Source organism: Centruroides vittatus, unplaced genomic scaffold (assembly GCF_030686945.1).
Source record: "Centruroides vittatus isolate TY-2023 unplaced genomic scaffold, ASM3068694v2 contig_683, whole genome shotgun sequence".
NCBI lineage: Eukaryota > Metazoa > Arthropoda > Arachnida > Scorpiones > Buthidae > Centruroides > Centruroides vittatus.
The window spans coordinates 140,182-150,918 of record NW_027122430.1 but is presented as its reverse complement, the minus strand read 5'-3'; the positions used below and the strand labels follow the sequence as shown (position 1 = coordinate 150,918).

General features: G+C 27.6%; 1 protein-coding gene across 1 annotated transcript in view; it reads left to right on the top strand.

The window, feature by feature from the left end:
* Window positions 1-394: 394 nt before the first annotated feature.
* The window catches only part of LOC136980269 (uncharacterized), a 42,324-nt gene continuing 31,981 nt past the window's right edge, over window positions 395-10,737 (top strand). The window contains exons 1-4 of the mRNA XM_067276355.1: window positions 395-440; window positions 3,970-4,137; window positions 5,734-5,862; window positions 8,595-8,725. The gene's annotated coding sequence lies outside the window, so the exon portion shown is untranslated. The remainder of the gene's footprint in view (window positions 441-3,969; window positions 4,138-5,733; window positions 5,863-8,594; window positions 8,726-10,737) is intronic.

Below are 10,737 nucleotides of genomic sequence, written 5' to 3'. Positions count from 1 at the left end.
GGTATTTATGTGCCGGGCTAGGGTTAGGAGATATTAATCTCTAGTAATTCTATCTGGCGATCGAGCAATGTACGGTGTTCGGCGTTGAAGCGAACTTCGTGATCGCGACTCTTCGGAGTGGCTGAAGATTTGAAATCGGGATCTATTAATGTCTGCCTACAGACACCATAGAAAGATTAAATGGGAGAGGAAAGTGTTAACAAAAAAAAAAAAAAAAAAAAAAAAAAAAAAAACGCAGATTATCTCGTTAAATAAAACACTTAGAAATTATTTAAAATACAATTTTTTTATAATTATTATTTTATTTGCAATTAAATTATGTTATTTCAGATTTAGTTTAAATAATTTTATTTCGAATCACTAATTTGAATTTTTTGCCGCCAGATGGATACGTATCGTTTACAAATCAACAGAACCAAAATTATTGGATATGTAACAAGGTAGTGATTTATTTATAATATGTTGTTTATTCAGTAAAATTGGTTAATTTAATACAATTTCAAGCAGTTAATAATGGTTTGTGAAAATAAATTTATTAATTATTTAATTTGTCAAGAAAGTGCAAATATTTCATACATGTAGTGATTACAGTCACTTTGACACATTAAGCTGAAGTATTTAATGGTTTGTATGCTTTAGAAGCTGCTTTTACATGAATTACATAAAGATATATAAAATAACCTAAAAGTAACTTTACCTACCAAAGGCCTGCCATCTTCTTTGTTCAAGCTTTTTTCTATGTTTATATGGGGTCAGCACTCCCATCTTTAATCAGTTTTCTCCACTTTCTGTTTAGAACATCCTTTCTTCCAAATTCTGTGCCACCTTCTCTCTCCATCTCAGCTTTGATCTTCCCTCTTCCTCCAACCTATCACTTCCAACATCCAAATCCTCTTTTCGACATATTCTTCACGGTTAATGTTACCCTAGGTATCGAGATGGCGGCGCTTCCGGTCGCCATCTTGTTTGAAGGCGTACATGTGCAAACAAGATGGCGACCGTCGACAATAACCAAAACGTGCCTATATTTAAAAAATTTTTTAAACTAAAACATTATTAAAACGTAAATTTTCTACTTACTTTTTCCTGTGCTTTTCATTTCATTTCCTACTTTTGGACTGGAGGCGAAAAATAAATAAGTCACTAAAATACCTGAAAATCCTTGATAACTGGACGTAGTGAATTACGAGATTGAATACATCGGTTGTTCGAATAAGATTTGCCTGGAATTTAAGTATAAGTTTACACCTACGGGGAACTGCAGCCTTGCGGTTTGCTTCGCTCGCCGCTTCGGCTGCGAGAGGCAGTGACACCTTGGCGGGTGGCACCTGCGGTGCTTGCTCACCTCGTCGTCGCTGCTTCGATCGCACAACAGCACAGCCTCGAATTACTATACGACATCACCTAGGTAACGAACAGTAACGGATGAATCACTAACCTCCGGGAGATCCGCCAGGAGCACGAACAGTCGAAAGCCATTTACTGAAAAACTAAAACGGCATAGAATGCTAATAATTATCAAATAATTTTGTCTTCCGACATTTTTCCGGACGACAGATAAATAGTAAAAACCATTGACCAAATTTTCCTACTCGTTAACTTTAAAAAAAGAAAAAAGAAAATTGCACAATATTTAAAAAAACACCAACACCATTCGAAAAGATAACAACATGTACCGTCTGTCTACACCATAACCAAACTCAAAATTTGCATTATTCCTTATATTTTCCGAATGGAAATTTCCGAAGAAAATTTACATACGAAAACGTCAGTATGATAAGCGCCATCTACAATTCATTTATAAACACCTATGCCGTCGACATTACCAGAAGCGCCGCCATCTCGATACCTAGGGTAATATTAACCGTCTTCACTTCTCTCCACCTTTCCAAATCCCATCTTAATCTACTTTCCTTCATCTCTTTACTTTTAGGACCCATCTTGACTGTTTTTCTTATGTAATTGTTTCTGATTCTATCCTCCCTTGTCAGGTCTCGTGTCTGTCTCTGCTTTTTAATCTCTGCCATCTGTCTTCTTTTCCTGGGCTCTTGTAATTGCCTGCGTCTTATTAATTATTCTGCCATGATTTATCATTCTCACAGCAAACCAAAATTTACTGAGAGAAGAATCAATCTGATAATAGGATTAGAGGGATTAAAAGATAGCATTATAAATATAGCACCCATGCAACTAAGAACATAGGAATCATCAAGCAATGTATTTATTAAGCATGTATAAATGCCCGATCCTATCATATATTTGAAGGAAAAAATACTACATGAATATCTGATATATTTAATGGTATTTGAATTTAAGTGTAAAAACAACTTGGACAGCTTTTATCACTTGGAACAGACACATGCTATGTGATTATTAATTACAATAGTTTGATAAAGGCTATCTTGTTTGCTGACAGTTTATCTTATTACATTTTAAATATGTACCGTACATTCTGAGTACCGGCTGATGTTGCATTCTCCTCCTGTCTGCTATGTGCATTAAGGTTGGCAGATTATGATTTGAACATTTTCTGTAAAACCAATGTTACACTTCTGCTTTGTTTATTAAATTCATTTTGAAAAACATGTTGCTTATTATATTATTGTTTTCAATTAACTATCACTGGTTTTTTCAAAGGTTGTTGGGAGTGACTTGCTTATTATATGTTATTGGATCTGTTTTCTGCTTACTAAAACACATATTATGCAATTTCTTTATTTGCAAACCTGTATCTGTTTAATTACTGACAATAGGATCCATGTTCATATGGAATTTTTCTTTTTCCAAATATACCATAGAATCTGCTCCATAAGTCCTACTGACATTTTCTGAATGACATTATATAAAGATAATCAGCAAATTCTTTATTGCTGCTTATCTTTATAAAATTCTAACAAGGAATTAGTTGAATATTAGACATAAATTGAATTAATTTTAAAACTAACTATTCCTTAAATGAATAAAATGTAGGATTAACACTAATTTTTAATTAGATTTAATAATGTTGTATTAATGCGAAATATAAAATAATTTATAAACTTTTTATTTTTTAAAGGCTAATTATTACTTATCTAGAATATTTATGACAACTGAGATATTTGTTAACAGTAAACTTATACAACTTATTTCAACTTACAACAGTAAAAAGTTAAAAAGTAAGTTTCTTGTTAATAGATATATCTATCAATGTTTTATGTGCTGAGCTATTAAAATTTTTTCTTAAAATATATAGTGCTTTTGATTGATTTATTTCATACCAATGATAATTTGAATAATTGAAAAATTTTATGTCTTTTATCAGTCCAATGTTTAAGAAATTCCTATTTAATATTACAACTGACACTTGGTAAGAATATTAAAACCAAATTTTATAAGCGAGAGAACTAATACACAAGTTCTAAAAACAGAAAAGGACTAGAATATGTAGTTTTACTAACTTATACCGATAGAAACAGTTTATATTAAAATTAATGTATACTAAGACTTTATCTAAATCAATTATAATGGTTCAATTTGATAATAAATTATATATAATAATTAATACTTACTTTTAAGAGATTTTTATATTTATTTATAATTTCTGAAACATTATTATGTTAACATTTACATATGGTATTAAACCTGCTTTAAGTCCATTCAGCTCAACAGTATCTCTTTAAAAATTGAGTTTCTTTGAAAGTTGTATTTGAAGATGAGTTAAATGGACTTGAAAAACATTAAATAGTGTAAATAAACTTTATCTGTCTATCATAATATTGTTCGAGACATATTATAACCTAGAATCAGAACTTATATACTTTATGTGTAACTTTAACAAATTAAAGTTTCTATATTATTTTATTAAAATAAATAGATTATATATTTACATTAAATGCATTATATATGTGCTTTTGAGTGTTTTGTTGTTTTATTTATATTATTATATCATTTATATTTATATTATTATATTTATTATTATATTATTAACAGATTATCATAAAAATGGCTACCCTTGATAACAAATTACTTGGTGAGAAATTACATTATTATTGTAGTAGTGATGAAGAAATTGATGATAATGAAGATGAAACAACTTTAATTAGAACAGCTAAATTTAATTCTTCAGATTATAGTGAATGGGAAGATTCTTCAACAAATGTTAGTTTTAAAAGTATTTTTTCTTCTATATTTAGGAATATATTAATTATTATTATTATTATTATATAATATAAATTTAAAGAATTTTGTTTCAGGATTGATGAATAATGTTATTCATAATGTCATTTTGAAGGCATTTTAAATGTTGAAAAAGAATTTAAATTGAATGTTTGTTATCAGCAAAGTTTATCTGAACTGATATGATCATTATACTGAAGAGATTTGATGAGATTTGGATATAGCCAATATACTAGAAGATAAATCAAGTTAAAAATTGCAAAGTTTTCTTTCAATTAATCTTATGAAAATTACATCATGAAATCATATAAATATTTCTTATAAATGAAATACTCTTTGCAGATGATGCTATATAATGATCTTAAAAGATGAGTGCATCTTTAATAAAGTTTGTTTTAAACAACAACAATAAAATTCATATTTGTATATGAAAAATTTTACCAAATTTTTAATTTCATAATTTGTTGCTACAGCTGTAAAAAATGTTTACTTTTTATTTGATTTCCTATTGAACAATAATTAGTTTTTTCAGAGTATTTATAAAAATATTTTTATTATGTTTTTGGAGCAAATACATAATAGCATTAAGAAAAACACAGGTACTGTTACTACGATTCAGTCGTTAAATACAAGTACACTTATTATTATAGTATATTTTATACCGTTACTATTATTTCCTACTGAATCATGTATGAACAGTACATGTGAGATGCATTTATCAATATGATACATATCACATATAATTAAATAAAAATATACTGTTGAATAAGTTAAATGTACATACACTATCCTACCAAAAGAAATTGGATACCTGATCAAAAACAAAATGCTAAAACTTTTGTGTGGCATACTTTCCACTAACTTCTGATACATCTCATGTGGTGTTTTCCTCCATTCCTCCTGCAAATGGACAGTCAGGACTCTCAACAGATGATGGGCAGTTTGCATAATTTTTTTATCCTCATTCGTCTCTCTCTATGTGGTGATTACAAAACACTGTTAATCTGAAAAACTTTCATTTAGTGGAAGTGCCACAAGTAGACAAACTACTAATCTGAGAACCAATGATTCCACATTTAGACTCTCAAAGGACCTGAATCTATTATGAGTGGCATGTAAATAATGAATGGCAACTATCCATGTTTTATATTGTACAATTTAGAACATGTGGTATGCAATTAAAATATGATTAATGCTTGATTCAATTTGCAAATATGAGTGTCTAATTAGTTTTGATACAATAGTGTATGTTCAATAGAATAGTGATGTTTAGAAAACAGTTCATAGAAGATTTATATAATTGTTGTAAATATAAAGATGATAACAGATTTTATTGAAGGCAAGAAGTTCAATAAAGCAAAGATTTAATATTTGGTATGTTAATGCTAGATATTTCTACTGGAAAGGTTAAAAGAGTAAAAAGATAGAAACTAGAGCTAAATATTATAATGAACTGAAGTTGATAAATTTCTTAACTAATTTGTTTTTTAATACTTATTTTATCATTTGATGTTGTTAATATGAAAGTTTTCTTGCTAAATAATATCTAATATTGTTAATTTAATTAATTTTATAAAGACAGGGCCTTAAGGTGTGATTAAAGATTGGCAGAGATACAAACAATTAGAAAATAAAAAAAGAGATGAACAAGAAAGAGATAAGTTAGAAAAACTCTTCAAGAAGCTATCATTAACATGCAGATCAAATGTAAGTAAATTGAAATTATAATATTTCTTGTAAAAGTTTGTATTATATTTAAAGTAGAATATGTAAAATTTTTGCTTACATAATTATTTCATAAAATTAAATCTTTAAGAAATTTTACTCTGATACTTATTAGAAGTTATTCAAATTCAAATTGAAAATAATCACTTCTGATCATTAAAATTAATTGCTGCAATTATTGAATTCATTTCTTTCACATTCATAAAAGATTTAAACTTTAAAATTGCAGAAAACAAAACTTTTAATATGAATATAAAATTAAAGGCAAAGTTTTTAAATACCTCAATTCATTAAATCTTAGATTTAAGCTGATTGCATGACTCTGTACAAAGTAAGAAGAATAGTACAATGTTAAAATAACCGAAAGAGTCTAAGACTTATTTGATATTAACGATTTTTCAGGACGAACATCCCTTCATCAATGTTTAAAGACTTTTGAATAGCTCTCTGACATTTTCATTCTAAGTCTGTAAAATCTGATTGGATGTTTCAGTTTGGTCCCAAAAACATTTAATCTGAAATAATCATGTACTCCTTCAGTTATTTTAGCATTGTACTATTCTCATTAAGTCGTAATTACACATTTTCATTTTTTCTCATATGGTTAGTAAACAATTTATTAAATATAATCTAATATAATGTAATTTTGTTATTGTTGAATAATTATACAGTAGACTTGTTTTATAGCAACATTTAGGAGACCTATCAAAAAACATAATATACCAAATTTTCCCAATATTTTTTGATACTGGTAGGAAGATGTTGATTATGTCAAGCTATTTTATGCTTACATAAAGAAAAATACTCTTTAAAATTACATTATTTGAAGTAATTTGAAAAATTGATTCAAATGGTAAAGAAAAATATCATTCTGCAGATTTGTTTTTAAAAATTAAATTACATGTGAAAAATGAAAAGAAATAAACAGTGAAATGACAGTTAATAGGTTCATCAAAAATGCATAAAGTTTGTTGTTACTATTGGAATCTATCATCCAATCTTGGAAGAAATTGTATTGGTTTTAAGTATTGTAATTTTTTTCTACTTAATTCACTAATAAAATTTTATTTATTTACTGTATGCACTATTTATATGTACAGTACAATAAATGTTATTTTGATTTAAAAATAGTAAGGCATATATTTTCTTGTTTCCAGTTTGTTAATTCATGTTTTGAAAAGTCATTCTAATAAGATCCTGACCATTTACAGGATCATTATATTGATAGTAAAATAGTGTTACATTTATGAGCAATGACAAACCCTTACCTCCAAGATTTTTATATTTTTGGGTTCAGGACACCTTCAAACATTGAGAAATGAAAAAAAATTTGGAGGTTTTTCTTTATGTATGGATTTTAGGATGTATGGATGTGTGTGTCACGATTTCGTTCAGCCTCTTTGAAGCTTAACTCCTGTGCTTTTCATTCTGAAATTTTGTAAGGAGGTTTGTGTATTAGGAGGATCGATGCTATTAAATTTTGGTGATTAAAAAGAGTGGGGAGATAAAGGGGTAATGTGTATCTCCAGTAAGTCAGACTTAATGACAATTTTACTTGTTATTAACATTTAAAATTTTTTATAAAACCCATCCCTACTCTCAAAATTAAGCTTTTGCCATTTTATAATAGTTAAAAATATAAAAAGTTTTTTAATAAAATATGATAACAGAAGCATCACCAAATGTTGGCAGGAAAGTTAAGCAACTTGTTGCTGAATTTTTTCTGAAGGTGGGTTAAAATTGAATTTGAGTAGTTAAAAAATAACAAAATATGTTTGCAAAATTTATTTTATTTAACTTTTAATGTATATAAGAAAAATAGTAATATACTTCATATAAGTGAAAAGAAAATTTTAATCTGAGGTTTGCTATTAGTGGTTTTTAAGACTTTTCACAACTGATTTAAAACCCTATTTTCACATTACATATCTAACTGTTAAAGTCTATCAAAAATTTTTTATAATTTATATGTACTTTTTCACTTTCAGTGAAAATTTTAATTACTTTGGAATTTTATACTATTAATTAGTTTCATATCTTGTACGAGAATTTTCAAATGCATTGAAAATTATGTACTTGATTCTGATATTCGATATAAGCAGCGGTGTAGCTAGCACGGGTGGCACTTGGTGCGGATATTGTGGTGTCACCCTTTTATAAAACACTATTGAATCGTATTATCTTTGCACTTGAGCAACTTGAATGCTATATGGAATATGCAATGTTGCGACATATAAGTTTAGATTTACAAAATAAATCAGAACCATACATCAGTATTGCCACCTATAAAAATTCGCAAAAGTGTAGTGATTGCATAAGTGCTCCGTGTAAACATTTCAATCTGGAGTAATTATTTATTTCCTAGCTTATGTGCATTTATAAATAATCACAATTAATAAATTAAATTATTTAATATAGCTAACTTGGTTAAAATGGCTTTAAGCCTAAGTGATTCATCATTGAAAAATATTGTGATTGTTTGTTTAAGTTTTTATTATTTCACGGTCGGATGTCACTCCTAAACGGGTGACACTTGATGCGGGCCGCCTCCGCCGCCCCCTCTAGCTATTGGATATAAGATAGATTTGTTCTGCTTAATTGTTATGGTCGTTTGATGATAAAATTGGGTAGATTCAAAAGTGTCGAAGATAATAAACACTTCTGTATTAAAATGTGTTTTGATGATTACTAATGCATGAATATTTTATATTTAGTTGGATGATGAACAAGCAAAATAGAAGGAAGAAGAAATAGAGAAGTAACTTCAAGAATTAATGAATGATGAATTTTTAAAAGAATATATGCAAAAAAGAATGGAAGAAATGATGAAATCTGTTCAAAATAAGTAAGCAAAATAAATTTTTGTTAATATCAAGTTACAAAATGTAATCTTGACAGATGAAATAGAAGATTTTGATAGGAATACTTTACATAACAGATAATGCTATTATAAGTTAAGAAAAAAATTTTTTGTTTCTAAATATTACAAAATAATAAATCGTATATAAAATGCTAAACTACAAAATTTTTTTGCATAACAGATTATTAAATAGATTTATTTTAAGTAACAAAAATTTATAAATATGGTTTATTGAAATGTGCAAACCCTTCATATTTAAATGTGCTTCACCCTAAATTATTGTAAATGATCTAAGAAGAATAAATCCTTATAAAATTTTGCAATAAAAATTATAAGAATAATTTAAATAAGCTTGGACAACAAAAGGAGAAAATATCAAAATTTCCCTGTATAGTAATTAAATGATAACATTGGATGAATCTGTTATCATTGATTTACAGTAGAGCATTGCTTATCCGACCCCCGATCAACCGTCGCATCGGTTAACCGACCGCGTTCCTAGTCAGCAAATTCAAATGTCCGCTAGTGATATGCAGCTCCAATATTTGGCTATGTCTTGGCTGCTTTAATATTATTTTTGTTAAATTTTTGCGTGTTTTAGCTGGCAACACTGGCTCGACCATGAAAAGGAGGCCAATATTTAAACCAGGCTTAATTTTCTATTTTCTTTATTTTTGTATTTATTTTGTGCAAAATAAAGAAATAATTTTTAACGATACAATAGCGACGATTATTATTTTTAAAAAAATTTGTTAGGCTTAACATGGATGAAAATTCAACGCGAAGTAGGTTAATAGCGATATACTAATATACTAAATACATGGGATATACTAATATACTATGCTAATAATGTATTTTTTCATACTTTTCGGTTATCCGACCAACCCCAGTCCCCAATTGAGTCGGATAATCGATGCTCTACTGTATTTATAATTTTGGACTTAGTTTACTGTCTAATTAAATTTAGGATAGTCTTTGTTGAAAGTCTTGAAATCATCATTTTAGAGAACAAGGAAGTAAATGTAATGTCAAACATGAGTAATGTAAAGAAAGAAAGAATATTTAATTTGAATTTCTGCAGATAAGCAAAGATAGAAAGCGGGTGCAAATGAGCTTGTCAACTGAATAACACTTTATGAATTTCAGTATTATATTTCCAGAAATATTGGTCTTTTTCTTTTATATTTTTGTTAATTTTTACATGATTTTAAATATATCATAAAGAGTTTATTAGAGAATAAAAATGTTAAAACTATTCTTGTAAAAGGAAAAATGAAAATCTCAGGATGGAATGCAATGGATGATTGGTTAACAAACATAATCCATTCTAAGACTTTGTTCGCTATTCGAATTGTTCATTAACCGATTATTTATTTACCATAGGTTTTTATGGGAATTTGATTAATTCGTTCTGGAGAGCCCAAAAAATAAAGAATATATACTTTCTTACTATGTTTATTTATATTTATGCTATTCAAAAGTGTTTAAACATTCATGAAGGGATGTTCGTCCTGAAAAATGGTTAATATTAAATAAGTCTTGGACTCTTTCGGTTATTTTAACATTGTACTATTCTTCTTACTTTGTACAGAGTCATGCAATCAGCTTAAATCTAAGATTTAATGAATTGAGGTATTTAAAAACTTTGCCTTTAATTTTATATTCATATTAAAAGTTTTGTTTTCTGCAATTTTAAAGTTTAAATCTTTATGAATGTGAAAAAAATCAATAATTGCAGCAATTAATTTTAATGATCAGAAGTGATTATTTTCAATTTAAACTTGAATAACTTGTAATAAGTATCAGAGTAAAATTTCTTAAAAGATTTAATTTTATGAAATAATTCTGTAATTATGTAAGCAAAAATTTTACATAAGGTAAAATTTTGCCTTACAAGTTATTTTACATAACTTGTAAGGTAAAATTATGTTCATCAAAATATCAAATTATATTTATTTAAGCTGTAAGATATGTAATAACTTTTCAAATTATTGTTC